The sequence below is a fragment of the Amia ocellicauda genome, unplaced genomic scaffold (assembly GCF_036373705.1).
Source record: "Amia ocellicauda isolate fAmiCal2 unplaced genomic scaffold, fAmiCal2.hap1 HAP1_SCAFFOLD_247, whole genome shotgun sequence".
Classification (NCBI taxonomy): Eukaryota; Metazoa; Chordata; class Actinopteri; order Amiiformes; family Amiidae; genus Amia; species Amia ocellicauda.
The window spans coordinates 37075-51606 of record NW_027102810.1 but is presented as its reverse complement, the minus strand read 5'-3'; the positions used below and the strand labels follow the sequence as shown (position 1 = coordinate 51606).

At 43.5% G+C, this 14532-nt stretch overlaps 10 non-coding genes and 2 pseudogenes across 10 annotated transcripts; all 12 read left to right on the top strand.

The window, feature by feature from the left end:
• The first annotated feature begins 463 nt into the window (after positions 1–463).
• Positions 464–572, top strand: LOC136726310 (uncharacterized; annotated as a pseudogene).
• A 1055-nt stretch (positions 573–1627) lies between these two features.
• LOC136726281 (5S ribosomal RNA) lies at positions 1628–1746 on the top strand. Its single transcript, XR_010808098.1, has one exon. It is a non-coding gene; the product is annotated as a 5S ribosomal RNA (ribosomal RNA).
• Positions 1747–2812: 1066 nt separating this feature from the next.
• On the top strand, positions 2813–2921 carry LOC136726308 (uncharacterized; annotated as a pseudogene).
• Positions 2922–3987: 1066 nt separating this feature from the next.
• Positions 3988–4106, top strand: LOC136726280 (5S ribosomal RNA). The gene has a single exon (XR_010808097.1). It is a non-coding gene; the product is annotated as a 5S ribosomal RNA (ribosomal RNA).
• A 1055-nt stretch (positions 4107–5161) lies between these two features.
• LOC136726278 (5S ribosomal RNA) lies at positions 5162–5280 on the top strand. The gene has a single exon (XR_010808096.1). It is a non-coding gene; the product is annotated as a 5S ribosomal RNA (ribosomal RNA).
• A 1066-nt stretch (positions 5281–6346) lies between these two features.
• On the top strand, positions 6347–6465 carry LOC136726277 (5S ribosomal RNA). Its single transcript, XR_010808095.1, has one exon. It is a non-coding gene; the product is annotated as a 5S ribosomal RNA (ribosomal RNA).
• Positions 6466–7534: 1069 nt separating this feature from the next.
• On the top strand, positions 7535–7653 carry LOC136726302 (5S ribosomal RNA). Its single transcript, XR_010808117.1, has one exon. It is a non-coding gene; the product is annotated as a 5S ribosomal RNA (ribosomal RNA).
• Positions 7654–8708: 1055 nt separating this feature from the next.
• On the top strand, positions 8709–8827 carry LOC136726275 (5S ribosomal RNA). The gene has a single exon (XR_010808093.1). It is a non-coding gene; the product is annotated as a 5S ribosomal RNA (ribosomal RNA).
• Positions 8828–9893: 1066 nt separating this feature from the next.
• LOC136726274 (5S ribosomal RNA) lies at positions 9894–10012 on the top strand. Its single transcript, XR_010808092.1, has one exon. It is a non-coding gene; the product is annotated as a 5S ribosomal RNA (ribosomal RNA).
• Positions 10013–11081: 1069 nt separating this feature from the next.
• Positions 11082–11200, top strand: LOC136726299 (5S ribosomal RNA). The gene has a single exon (XR_010808115.1). It is a non-coding gene; the product is annotated as a 5S ribosomal RNA (ribosomal RNA).
• Positions 11201–12255: 1055 nt separating this feature from the next.
• Positions 12256–12374, top strand: LOC136726273 (5S ribosomal RNA). The gene has a single exon (XR_010808091.1). It is a non-coding gene; the product is annotated as a 5S ribosomal RNA (ribosomal RNA).
• A 1055-nt stretch (positions 12375–13429) lies between these two features.
• Positions 13430–13548, top strand: LOC136726272 (5S ribosomal RNA). Its single transcript, XR_010808090.1, has one exon. It is a non-coding gene; the product is annotated as a 5S ribosomal RNA (ribosomal RNA).
• Positions 13549–14532: the final 984 nt, after the last annotated feature.

Sequence of the window (14532 nt, the reverse complement as noted above, 5' to 3'; positions counted from 1 at the left end):
CTGGTTTACATTTGTCTCAGCAACCTGTTGAATGATTCTTCTGCTTTCAAAACAAAATGACAACAGGATGAATGCACACACTTGAAAATACAATACATGCAATGTTATGCATCATAGTGATGCAACCTCCTTTCAGTTTCATACTGCATGTCAATTGAAATCCTTACTGAAATGCACACCTTCTCAAGATTGCGCTTGACTGGCGTGTCAGGCACGCAATTACAGCTGTTTTATCAAGACAATGTGTTCGTTTTGTAATATATAGTTCTGGTCTGGTGTGGCACCCCAGCTAACGCACAACGTTGCCACAATGTTGCCACAACGTGGCATGTAAGCAGGGACTGGCTGCAGCGCGCTGGTGTGTCCCGGGCTTTAGAGTAGAGAGACAGTTCAACTGCAAGTATGAGCGGCAGAAACGGATATTGCCTTCCCTTTAAGTAGAGCGTCAGGGACAGCCTTCCTGGCTTACGGCCATACTAGCCTGAATACGCCCGATCTCGGAAGCTAAGCAGGCTCGTGCCTGGTCAGTACTTGGATGGGAGACAGCCTGGGAATACCAGGTGCTGTAAGCTTTTGCATCTTTTACACACCAAAGGGCGACAAATCACGAGTTTTAACTTTGGATACACGCAATTTCATCATTATTTCAGATTTGACTTCCCCAAATACACAGGCATACAATAGATCTTGTTCTCCAACGTAAACGGTCCCTAGTAACTAGTGTACATTTGTAAATAAATTGAGCATCATGGCTAGAAGTGACTAAATGTTGCCTAATCTTTCTCATCGAGAAATGACACAATTACAGCAACACAAAAAGGAACTCCACCGGACAAAGTTCAGTGCTCACAAGGAGCCTCATTCAACACACACGGTTCCATTCCCATTCATGCAAAGCACGAAAGTGTAAAACTTGGGAACATACTTGAGAGCAATGATCACATTCAATCTCATTCAAGGCACGGATGTGAATGCAACGGGATGAAATTACTGAAATGATGCCTGCCCTCGAACTGTGATGATGGACTACCCGACTCGCCAATAATATTGGGTTCTGGTGTATTGAAATACAGGAGCTGCTGGATTTGTGTGTTTTCTTACCCCCTCACCATAGTTTGTCAAATGTTTAAACAACTGAACTTATATTCAAGGTTTGTTTCTCTTCATATGTTTTACTGGTTTACATTTGTCTCAGCAACCTGTTGAATGATTCTTCTGCTTTCAAAACAAAATGACAACAGGATGAATGCACACACTTGAAAATACAATACATGCAATGTTATGCATCATAGTGATGCAACCTCCTTTCAGTTTCATACTGCATGTCAATTGAAATCCTTACTGAAATGCACACCTTCTCAAGATTGCGCTTGACTGGCATGTCAGGCACTCAATTACAGCTGTATTATCAAGACAATGTGTTCGTTTTGTAAAATATAGTTCCGGTCTGGTGTGGCACCCCAGCTAACGCACAACGTTGCCACAACGTTTCGTGTTAGCAGGGACTGTCTGCGGCGCGCTGGTGTGTCCCGGACTTTAGAGTAGAGAGACAGTTCAACTGCAAGTATGAGCGGCAGAAACGGATATTGCCTTCCCTTTAAGTAGAGCGTCAGGGACAGCTTCCCTGGCTTACGGCCATACTAGCCTGAATACGCCCGATCTCGTCCGATCTCGGAAGCTAAGCAGGCTCGGGCCTGGTCAGTACTTGGATGGGAGACCGCCTGGGAATACCAGGTGCTGTAAGCTTTTGCATCTTTTACACACCAGAGGGCGACAAATCACGAGTTTTAACTTTGGATACACGCAATTTCATCATTATTTCAGATTTGACTTCCCCAAATACACAGGCATACAATAGATCTTGTTCTCCAACGTAAACGGTCCCTAGTAACTAGGGTACATTCGTAAATAAATTGAGCATCATGGCTAGAAGTGACTAAATGTTGCCTAATCTTTCTCATCGAGAAATGACACAATTACAGCAACACAAAAAGGAACTCCACCGGACAAAGTTCAGTGCTCACAAGGAGCCTCATTCAACACACACGGTTCCATTCCCATTCATGCAAAGCACGAAAGTGTAAAACTTGGGAACATACTTGAGAGCAAAGATCACATTCAATCTCATTCAAGGCACGGATGTGAATGCAACGGGATGAAATTACTGAAATGATGCCTGCCCTCGAACTGTGATGATGGACTACCCGACTCGCCAATAATATTGGGTTCTGGTGTATTGAAATACAGGAGCTGCTGGATTTGTGTGTTTTCTTACCCCCTCACCATAGTTTGTCAAATGTTTAAACAACTGAACTTATATTCAAGGTATGTTTCTCTTCATATGTTTTACTGGTTTACATTTGTCTCAGCAACCTGTTGAATGATTCTTCTGCTTTCAAAACAAAATGACAACAGGATGAATGCACACACTTGAAAATACAATACATGCAATGTTATGCATCATAGTGATGCAACCTCCTTTCAGTTTCATACTGCATGTCAATTGAAATCCTTACTGAAATGCACACCTTCTCAAGATTGCGCTTGACTGGCGTGTCAGGCACGCAATTACAGCTGTTTTATCAAGACAATGTGTTCGTTTTGTAATATATAGTTCCGGTCTGGTGTGGCACCCCAGCTAACGCACAACGTTGCCACAATGTTGCCACAACGTGGCATGTAAGAAGGGACTGGCTGCAGCGCGCTGGTGTGTCCCGGGCTTTAGAGTAGAGAGACAGTTCAACTGCAAGTATGAGCGGCAGAAACGGATATTGCCTTCCCTTTAAGTAGAGCGTCAGGGACAGCTTCCCTGGCTTACGGCCATACTAGCCTGAATACGCCCGATCTCGGAAGCTAAGCAGGCTCGGGCCTGGTCAGTACTTGGATGGGAGACCGCCTGGGAATACCAGGTGCTGTAAGCTTTTGCATCTTTTACACACCAGAGGGCGACAAATCACGAGTTTTAACTTTGGATACACGCAATTTCATCATTATTTCAGATTTGACTTCCCCAAATACACAGGCATACAATAGATCTTGTTCTCCAACGTAAACGGTCCCTAGTAACTAGGGTACATTCGTAAATAAATTGAGCATCATGGCTAGAAGTGACTAAATGTTGCCTAATCTTTCTCATCGAGAAATGACACAATTACAGCAACACAAAAAGGAACTCCACCGGACAAAGTTCAGTGCTCACAAGGAGCCTCATTCAACACACACGGTTCCATTCCCATTCATGCAAAGCACGAAAGTGTAAAACTTGGGAACATACTTGAGAGCAAAGATCACATTCAATCTCATTCAAGGCACGGATGTGAATGCAACGGGATGAAATTACTGAAATGATGCCTGCCCTCGAACTGTGATGATGGACTACCCGACTCGCCAATAATATTGGGTTCTGGTGTATTGAAATACAGGAGCTGCTGGATTTGTGTGTTTTCTTACCCCCTCACCATAGTTTGTCAAATGTTTAAACAACTGAACTTATATTCAAGGTTTGTTTCTCTTCATATGTTTTACTGGTTTACATTTGTCTCAGCAACCTGTTGAATGATTCTTCTGCTTTCAAAACAAAATGACAACAGGATGAATGCACACACTTGAAAATACAATACATGCAATGTTATGCATCATAGTGATGCAACCTCCTTTCAGTTTCATACTGCATGTCAATTGAAATCCTTACTGAAATGCACACCTTCTCAAGATTGCGCTTGACTGGCGTGTCAGGCACTCAATTACAGCTGTTTTATCAAGAGAATGTGTTCGTTTTGTAATATATAGTTCCGGTCTGGTGTGGCACCCCAGCTAACGCACAACGTTGCCACAATGTTGCCACAACGTGGCGTGTTAGCAGGGACTGTCTGCGGCGCGCTGGTGTGTCCCGGGCTTTAGAGTAGAGAGACAGTTCAACTGCAAGTATGAACGGCAGAAACGGATATTGCCTTCCCTTTAAGTAGAGCGTCAGGGACAGCCTCCCTGGCTTACGGCCATACTAGCCTGAATACGCCCGATCTCGTCCGATCTCGGAAGCTAAGCAGGCTCGGGCCTGGTCAGTACTTGGATGGGAGACCGCCTGGGAATACCAGGTGCTGTAAGCTATTGCATCTTTTACACACCAGAGGGCGACAGATCACGAGTTTTAACTTTGGATACACGCAATTTCATCATTATTTCAGATTTGACTTCCCCAAATACACAGGCATACAATAGATCTTGTTCTCCAACGTAAACGGTCCCTAGTAACTAGGGTACATTCGTAAATAAATTGAGCATCATGGCTAGAAGTGACTAAATGTTGCCTAATCTTTCTCATCGAGAAATGACACAATTACAGCAACACAAAAAGGAACTCCACCGGACAATGTTCAGTGCTCACAAGGAGCTTCATTCAACACACACGGTTCCATTCCCATTCATGCAAAGCACGAAAGTGTAAAACTTGGGAACATACTTGAGAGCAAAGATCACATTCAATCTCATTCAAGGCACGGATGTGAATGCAACGGGATGAAATTACTGAAATGATGCCTGCCCTCGAACTGTGATGATGGACTACCCGACTCGCCAATAATATTGGGTTCTGGTGTATTGAAATACAGGAGCTGCTGGATTTGTGTGTTTTCTTACCCCCTCACCATAGTTTGTCAAATGTTTAAACAACTGAACTTATATTCAAGGTTTGTTTCTCTTCATATGTTTTACTGGTTTACATTTGTCTCAGCAACCTGTTGAATGATTCTTCTGCTTTCAAAACAAAATGACAACAGGATGAATGCACACACTTGAAAATACAATACATGCAATGTTATGCATCATAGTGATGCAACCTCCTTTCAGTTTCATACTGCATGTCAATTGAAATCCTTACTGAAATGCACACCTTCTCAAGATTGCGCTTGACTGGCGTGTCAGGCACTCAATTACAGCTGTTTTATCAAGACAATGTGTTCGTTTTGTAATATATAGTTCCGGTCTGGTGTGGCACCCCAGCTAACGCACAACGTTGCCACAACGTTTCGTGTTAGCAGGGACTGTCTGCGGCGCGCTGGTGTGTCCCGGACTTTAGAGTAGAGAGACAGTTCAATTGCAAGTATGAGCGGAAGAAACGGATATTGCCTTCCCTTTAAGTAGAGCGTCAGGGACAGTCTGCCTGGCTTACGGCCATACTAGCCTGAATACGCCCGATCTCGTCCGATCTCGGAAGCTAAGCAGGCTCGGGCCTGGTCAGTACTTGGATGGGAGACCGCCTGGGAATACCAGGTGCTGTAAGCTTTTGCATCTTTTACACACCAGAGGGCGACAAATCACGAGTTTTAACTTTGTATACACGCAATTTCATCATTATTTCAGATTTGACTTCCCCAAATACACAGGCATAGAATAGATCTTGTTCTCCAACGTAAACGGTCCCTAGTAACTAGTGTACATTCGTAAATAAATTGAGCATCATGGCTAGAAGTGACTAAATGTTGCCTAATCTTTCTCATCGAGAAATGACACAATTACAGCAACACAAAAAGGAACTCCACCGGACAAAGTTCAGTGCTCACAAGGAGCCTCATTCAACACACACGGTTCCATTCCCATTCATGCAAAGCACGAAAGTGTAAAACTTGGGAAAATACTTGAGAGCAAAGATCACATTCAATCTCATTCAAGGCACGGATGTGAATGCAACGGGATGAAATTACTGAAATGATGCCTGCCCTCGAACTGTGATGATGGACTACCCGACTCGCCAATAATATTGGGTTCTGGTGTATTGAAATACAGGAGCTGCTGGATTTGTGTGTTTTCTTACCCCCTCACCATAGTTTGTCAAATGTTTAAACAACTGAACTTATATTCAAGGTTTGTTTCTCTTCATATGTTTTACTGGTTTACATTTGTCTCAGCAACCTGTTGAATGATTCTTCTGCTTTCAAAACAAAATGACAACAGGATGAATGCACACACTTGAAAATACAATACATGCAATGTTATGCATCATAGTGATGCAACCTCCTTTCAGTTTCATACTGCATGTCAATTGAAATCCTTACTGAAATGCACACCTTCTCAAGATTGCGCTTGACTGGCGTGTCAGGCACTCAATTACAGCTGTTTTATCAAGAGAATGTGTTCGTTTTGTAATATATAGTTCCGGTCTGGTGTGGCACCCCAGCTAACGCACAACGTTGCCACAATGTTGCCACAACGTGGCGTGTTAGCAGGGACTGTCTGCGGCGCGCTGGTGTGTCCCGGGCTTTAGAGTAGAGAGACAGTTCAACTGTAAGTATGAACGGCAGAAACGGATATTGCCTTCCCTTTAAGTAGAGCGTCAGGGACAGCCTCCCTGGCTTACGGCCATACTAGCCTGAATACGCCCGATCTCGTCCGATCTCGGAAGCTAAGCAGGCTCGGGCCTGGTCAGTACTTGGATGGGAGACCGCCTGGGAATACCAGGTGCTGTAAGCTTTTGCATCTTTTACACACCAGAGGGCGACAAATCACAAGTTTTAACTTTGGATACACGCAATTTCATCATTATTTCAGATTTGACTTCCCCAAATACACAGGCATACAATAGATCTTGTTCTCCAACGTAAACGGTCCCTAGTAACTAGGGTACATTCGTAAATAAATTGAGCATCATGGCTAGAAGTGACTAAATGTTGCCTAATCTTTCTCATCGAGAAATGACACAATTACAGCAACACAAAAAGGAACTCCACCGGACAAAGTATAGTGCTCACAAGGAGCTTCATTCAACACACACGGTTCCATTCCCATTCATGCAAAGCACGAAAGTGTAAAACTTGGGAACATACTTGAGAGCAAAGATCACATTCAATCTCATTCAAGGCACGGATGTGAATGCAACGGGATGAAATTACTGAAATGATGCCTGCCCTCGAACTGTGATGATGGACTACCCGACTCGCCAATAATATTGGGTTCTGGTGTATTGAAATACAGGAGCTGCTGGATTTGTGTGTTTTCTTACCCCCTCACCATAGTTTGTCAAATGTTTAAACAACTGAACTTATATTCAAGGTTTGTTTCTCTTCATATGTTTTACTGGTTTACATTTGTCTCAGCAACCTCAGCAAAAATGATTCTTCTACTTTCAAAACAAAATGACAACAGGATGAATGCACACACTTGAAAATACAATACATGCAATGTTATGCATCATAGTGATGCAACCTCCTTTCAGTTTCATACTGCATGTCAATTGAAATCCTTACTGAAATGCACACCTTCTCAAGATTGCGCTTGACTGGCGTGTCAGGCACTCAATTACAGCTGTTTTATCAAGACAATGTGTTCGTTTTGTAATATATAGTTCCGGTCTGGTGTGGCACCCCAGCTAACGCACAACGTTGCCACAATGTTGCCACAACGTGGCGTGTTAGCAGGGACTGTCTGCGGTGCGCTGGTGTGTCCCGGGCTTTAGAGTAGAGAGACAGTTCAACTGTAAGTATGAACGGCAGAAACGGATATTGCCTTCCCTTTAAGTAGAGCGTCAGGGACAGCCTCCCTGGCTTACGGCCATACTAGCCTGAATACGCCCGATCTCGTCCGATCTCGGAAGCTAAGCAGGCTCGGGCCTGGTCAGTACTTGGATGGGAGACCGACTGGGAATACGAGGTGCTGTAAGCTTTTGCATCTTTTACACACCAGAGGGCGACAAATCACGAGTTTTAACTTTGGATACACGCAATTTCATCATTATTTCAGATTTGACTTCCCCAAATACACAGGCATACAATAGATCTTGTTCTCCAACGTAAACGGTCCCTAGTAACTAGGGTACATTCATAAATAAATTGAGCATCATGGCTAGAAGTGACTAAATGTTGCCTAATCTTTCTCATCGAGAAATGACACAATTACAGCAACACAAAAAGGAACTCCACCGGACAAAGTTCAGTGCTCACAAGGAGCCTCATTCAACACACATGGTTCCATTCCCATTCATGCAAAGCACGAAAGTGTAAAACTTGGGAACATACTTGAGAGCAAAGATCACATTCAATCTCATTCAAGGCACGGATGTGAATGCAACGGGATGAAATTACTGAAATGATGCCTGCCCTCGAACTGTGATGATGGACTACCCGACTCGCCAATAATATTGGGTTCTGGTGTATTGAAATACAGGAGCTGCTGGATTTGTGTGTTTTCTTACCCCCTCACCATAGTTTGTCAAATGTTTAAACAACTGAACTTATATTCAAGGTTTGTTTCTCTTCATATGTTTTACTGGTTTACATTTGTCTCAGCAACCTGTTGAATGATTCTTCTGCTTTCAAAACAAAATGACAACAGGATGAATGCACACACTTGAAAATACAATACATGCAATGTTATGCATCATAGTGATGCAACCTCCTTTCAGTTTCATACTGCATGTCAATTGAAATCCTTACTGAAATGCACACCTTCTCAAGATTGCGCTTGACTGGCGTGTCAGGCACTCAATTACAGCTGTTTTATCAAGACAATGTGTTCGTTTTGTAATATATAGTTCCGGTCTGGTGTGGCACCCCAGCTAACGCACAACGTTGCCACAACGTTTCGTGTTAGCAGGGACTGTCTGCGGCGCGCTGGTGTGTCCCGGACTTTAGAGTAGAGAGACAGTTCAATTGCAAGTATGAGCGGAAGAAACGGATATTGCCTTCCCTTTAAGTAGAGCGTCAGGGACAGCCTCCCTGGCTTACGGCCATACTAGCCTGAATACGCCCGATCTCGTCCGATCTCGGAAGCTAAGCAGGCTCGGGCCTGGTCAGTACTTGGATGGGAGACCGCCTGGGAATACCAGGTGCTGTAAGCTTTTGCATCTTTTACACACCAGAGGGCGACAAATCACGAGTTTTAACTTTGGATACACGCAATTTCATCATTATTTCAGATTTGACTTCCCCAAATACACAGGCATAGAATAGATCTTGTTCTCCAACGTAAACGGTCCCTAGTAACTAGTGTACATTCGTAAATAAATTGAGCATCATGGCTAGAAGTGACTAAATGTTGCCTAATCTTTCTCATCGAGAAATGACACAATTACAGCAACACAAAAAGGAACTCCACCGGACAAAGTTCAGTGCTCACAAGGAGCCTCATTCAACACACACGGTTCCATTCCCATTCATGCAAAGCACGAAAGTGTAAAACTTGGGAAAATACTTGAGAGCAAAGATCACATTCAATCTCATTCAAGGCACGGATGTGAATGCAACGGGATGAAATTACTGAAATGATGCCTGCCCTCGAACTGTGATGATGGACTACCCGACTCGCCAATAATATTGGGTTCTGGTGTATTGAAATACAGGAGCTGCTGGATTTGTGTGTTTTCTTACCCCCTCACCATAGTTTGTCAAATGTTTAAACAACTGAACTTATATTCAAGGTTTGTTTCTCTTCATATGTTTTACTGGTTTACATTTGTCTCAGCAACCTGTTGAATGATTCTTCTGCTTTCAAAACAAAATGACAACAGGATGAATGCACACACTTGAAAATACAATACATGCAATGTTATGCATCATAGTGATGCAACCTCCTTTCAGTTTCATACTGCATGTCAATTGAAATCCTTACTGAAATGCACACCTTCTCAAGATTGCGCTTGACTGGCGTGTCAGGCACTCAATTACAGCTGTTTTATCAAGAGAATGTGTTCGTTTTGTAATATATAGTTCCGGTCTGGTGTGGCACCCCAGCTAACGCACAACGTTGCCACAATGTTGCCACAACGTGGCGTGTTAGCAGGGACTGTCTGCGGCGCGCTGGTGTGTCCCGGGCTTTAGAGTAGAGAGACAGTTCAACTGTAAGTATGAACGGCAGAAACGGATATTGCCTTCCCTTTAAGTAGAGCGTCAGGGACAGCCTCCCTGGCTTACGGCCATACTAGCCTGAATACGCCCGATCTCGTCCGATCTCGGAAGCTAAGCAGGCTCGGGCCTGGTCAGTACTTGGATGGGAGACCGCCTGGGAATACCAGGTGCTGTAAGCTTTTGCATCTTTTACACACCAGAGGGCGACAAATCACAAGTTTTAACTTTGGATACACGCAATTTCATCATTATTTCAGATTTGACTTCCCCAAATACACAGGCATACAATAGATCTTGTTCTCCAACGTAAACGGTCCCTAGTAACTAGGGTACATTCGTAAATAAATTGAGCATCATGGCTAGAAGTGACTAAATGTTGCCTAATCTTTCTCATCGAGAAATGACACAATTACAGCAACACAAAAAGGAACTCCACCGGACAAAGTTCAGTGCTCACAAGGAGCTTCATTCAACACACACGGTTCCATTCCCATTCATGCAAAGCACGAAAGTGTAAAACTTGGGAACATACTTGAGAGCAAAGATCACATTCAATCTCATTCAAGGCACGGATGTGAATGCAACGGGATGAAATTACTGAAATGATGCCTGCCCTCGAACTGTGATGATGGACTACCCGACTCGCCAATAATATTGGGTTCTGGTGTATTGAAATACAGGAGCTGCTGGATTTGTGTGTTTTCTTACCCCCTCACCATAGTTTGTCAAATGTTTAAACAACTGAACTTATATTCAAGGTTTGTTTCTCTTCATATGTTTTACTGGTTTACATTTGTCTCAGCAACCTCAGCAAAAATGATTCTTCTACTTTCAAAACAAAATGACAACAGGATGAATGCACACACTTGAAAATACAATACATGCAATGTTATGCATCATAGTGATGCAACCTCCTTTCAGTTTCATACTGCATGTCAATTGAAATCCTTACTGAAATGCACACCTTCTCAAGATTGCGCTTGACTGGCGTGTCAGGCACTCAATTACAGCTGTTTTATCAAGACAATGTGTTCGTTTTGTAATATATAGTTCCGGTCTGGTGTGGCACCCCAGCTAACGCACAACGTTGCCACAATGTTGCCACAACGTGGCGTGTTAGCAGGGACTGTCTGCGGTGCGCTGGTGTGTCCCGGGCTTTAGAGTAGAGAGACAGTTCAACTGTAAGTATGAACGGCAGAAACGGATATTGCCTTCCCTTTAAGTAGAGCGTCAGGGACAGCCTCCCTGGCTTACGGCCATACTAGCCTGAATACGCCCGATCTCGTCCGATCTCGGAAGCTAAGCAGGCTCGGGCCTGGTCAGTACTTGGATGGGAGACCGACTGGGAATACGAGGTGCTGTAAGCTTTTGCATCTTTTACACACCAGAGGGCGACAAATCACGAGTTTTAACTTTGGATACACGCAATTTCATCATTATTTCAGATTTGACTTCCCCAAATACACAGGCATACAATAGATCTTGTTCTCCAACGTAAACGGTCCCTAGTAACTAGGGTACATTCATAAATAAATTGAGCATCATGGCTAGAAGTGACTAAATGTTGCCTAATCTTTCTCATCGAGAAATGACACAATTACAGCAACACAAAAAGGAACTCCACCGGACAAAGTTCAGTGCTCACAAGGAGCCTCATTCAACACACATGGTTCCATTCCCATTCATGCAAAGCACGAAAGTGTAAAACTTGGGAACATACTTGAGAGCAAAGATCACATTCAATCTCATTCAAGGCACGGATGTGAATGCAACGGGATGAAATTACTGAAATGATGCCTGCCCTCGAACTGTGATGATGGACTACCCGACTCGCCAATAATATTGGGTTCTGGTGTATTGAAATACAGGAGCTGCTGGATTTGTGTGTTTTCTTACCCCCTCACCATAGTTTGTCAAATGTTTAAACAACTGAACTTATATTCAAGGTTTGTTTCTCTTCATATGTTTTACTGGTTTACATTTGTCTCAGCAACCTGTTGAATGATTCTTCTGCTTTCAAAACAAAATGACAACAGGATGAATGCACACACTTGAAAATACAATACATGCAATGTTATGCATCATAGTGATGCAACCTCCTTTCAGTTTCATACTGCATGTCAATTGAAATCCTTACTGAAATGCACACCTTCTCAAGATTGCGCTTGACTGGCGTGTCAGGCACTCAATTACAGCTGTTTTATCAAGACAATGTGTTCGTTTTGTAATATATAGTTCCGGTCTGGTGTGGCACCCCAGCTAACGCACAACGTTGCCACAACGTTTCGTGTTAGCAGGGACTGTCTGCGGCGCGCTGGTGTGTCCCGGACTTTAGAGTAGAGAGACAGTTCAACTGCAAGTATGAGCGGCAGAAACGGATATTGCCTTCCCTTTAAGTAGAGCGTCAGGGACAGCTTCCCTGGCTTACGGCCATACTAGCCTGAATACGCCCGATCTCGTCCGATCTCGGAAGCTAAGCAGGCTCGGGCCTGGTCAGTACTTGGATGGGAGACCGCCTGGGAATACCAGGTGCTGTAAGCTTTTGCATCTTTTACACACCAGAGGGCGACAAATCACGAGTTTTAACTTTGGATACACGCAATTTCATCATTATTTCAGATTTGACTTCCCCGAATACACAGGCATACAATAGATCTTGTTCTCCAACGTAAACGGTCCCTAGTAACTAGGGTACATTCGTAAATAAATTGAGCATCATGGCTAGAAGTGACTAAATGTTGCCTAATCTTTCTCATCGAGAAATTACACAATTACAGCAACACAAAAAGGAACTCCACCGGACAAAGTTCAGTGCTCACAAGGAGCCTCATTCAACACACACGGTTCCATTCCCATTCATGCAAAGCACGAAAGTGTAAAACTTGGGAACATACTTGAGAGCAAAGATCACATTCAATCTCATTCAAGGCACGGATGTGAATGCAACGGGATGAAATTACTGAAATGATGCCTGCCCTCGAACTGTGATGATGGACTACCCGACTCGCCAATAATATTGGGTTCTGGTGTATTGAAATACAGGAGCTGCTGGATTTGTGTGTTTTCTTACCCCCTCACCATAGTTTGTCAAATGTTTAAACAACTGAACTTATATTCAAGGTTTGTTTCTCTTCATATGTTTTACTGGTTTACATTTGTCTCAGCAACCTGTTGAATGATTCTTCTGCTTTCAAAACAAAATGACAACAGGATGAATGCACACACTTGAAAATACAATACATGCAATGTTATGCATCATAGTGATGCAACCTCCTTTCAGTTTCATACTGCATGTCAATTGAAATCCTTACTGAAATGCACACCTTCTCAAGATTGCGCTTGACTGGCGTGTCAGGCACTCAATTACAGCTGTTTTATCAAGACAATGTGTTCGTTTTGTAATATATAGTTCCGGTCTGGTGTGGCACCCCAGCTAACGCACAACGTTGCCACAACGTTTCGTGTTAGCAGGGACTGTCTGCGGCGCGCTGGTGTGTCCCGGACTTTAGAGTAGAGAGACAGTTCAACTGCAAGTATGAGCGGCAGAAACGGATATTGCCTTCCCTTTAAGTAGAGCGTCAGGGACAGCTTCCCTGGCTTACGGCCATACTAGCCTGAATACGCCCGATCTCGTCCGATCTCGGAAGCTAAGCAGGCTCGGGCCTGGTCAGTACTTGGATGGGAGACCGCCTGGGAATACCAGGTGCTGTAAGCTTTTGCATCTTTTACACACCAGAGGGCGACAAATCACGAGTTTTAACTTTGGATACACGCAATTTCATCATTATTTCAGATTTGACTTCCCCGAATACACAGGCATACAATAGATCTTGTTCTCCAACGTAAACGGTCCCTAGTAACTAGGGTACATTCGTAAATAAATTGAGCATCATGGCTAGAAGTGACTAAATGTTGCCTAATCTTTCTCATCGAGAAATTACACAATTACAGCAACACAAAAAGGAACTCCACCGGACAAAGTTCAGTGCTCACAAGGAGCCTCATTCAACACACACGGTTCCATTCCCATTCATGCAAAGCACGAAAGTGTAAAACTTGGGAACATACTTGAGAGCAAAGATCACATTCAATCTCATTCAAGGCACGGATGTGAATGCAACGGGATGAAATTACTGAAATGATGCCTGCCCTCGAACTGTGATGATGGACTACCAGACTCGCCAATAATATTGGGTTCTGGTGTATTGAAATACAGGAGCTGCTGGATTTGTGTGTTTTCTTACCCCCTCACCATAGTTTGTCAAATGTTTAAACAACTGAACTTATATTCAAGGTTTGTTTCTCTTCATATGTTTTACTGGTTTACATTTGTCTCAGCAACCTGTTGAATGATTCTTCTGCTTTCAAAACAAAATGACAACAGGATGAATGCACACACTTGAAAATATAATACATGCAATGTTATGCATCATAGTGATGCAACCTCCTTTCAGTTTCATACTGCATGTCAATTGAAATCCTTACTGAAATGCACACCTTCTCAAGATTGCGCTTGACTGGCGTGTCAGGCACTCAATTACAGCTGTTTTATCAAGACAATGTGTTCGTTTTGTAAAATATAGTTCCGGTCTGGTGTGGCACCCCAGCTAACGCACAACGTTGCCACAACGTTGCCACAAAGTTTCGTGTTAGCAGGGACTGTCTGCGGCGCGCTGGTGTGTCCCGGACTTTAGAGTAG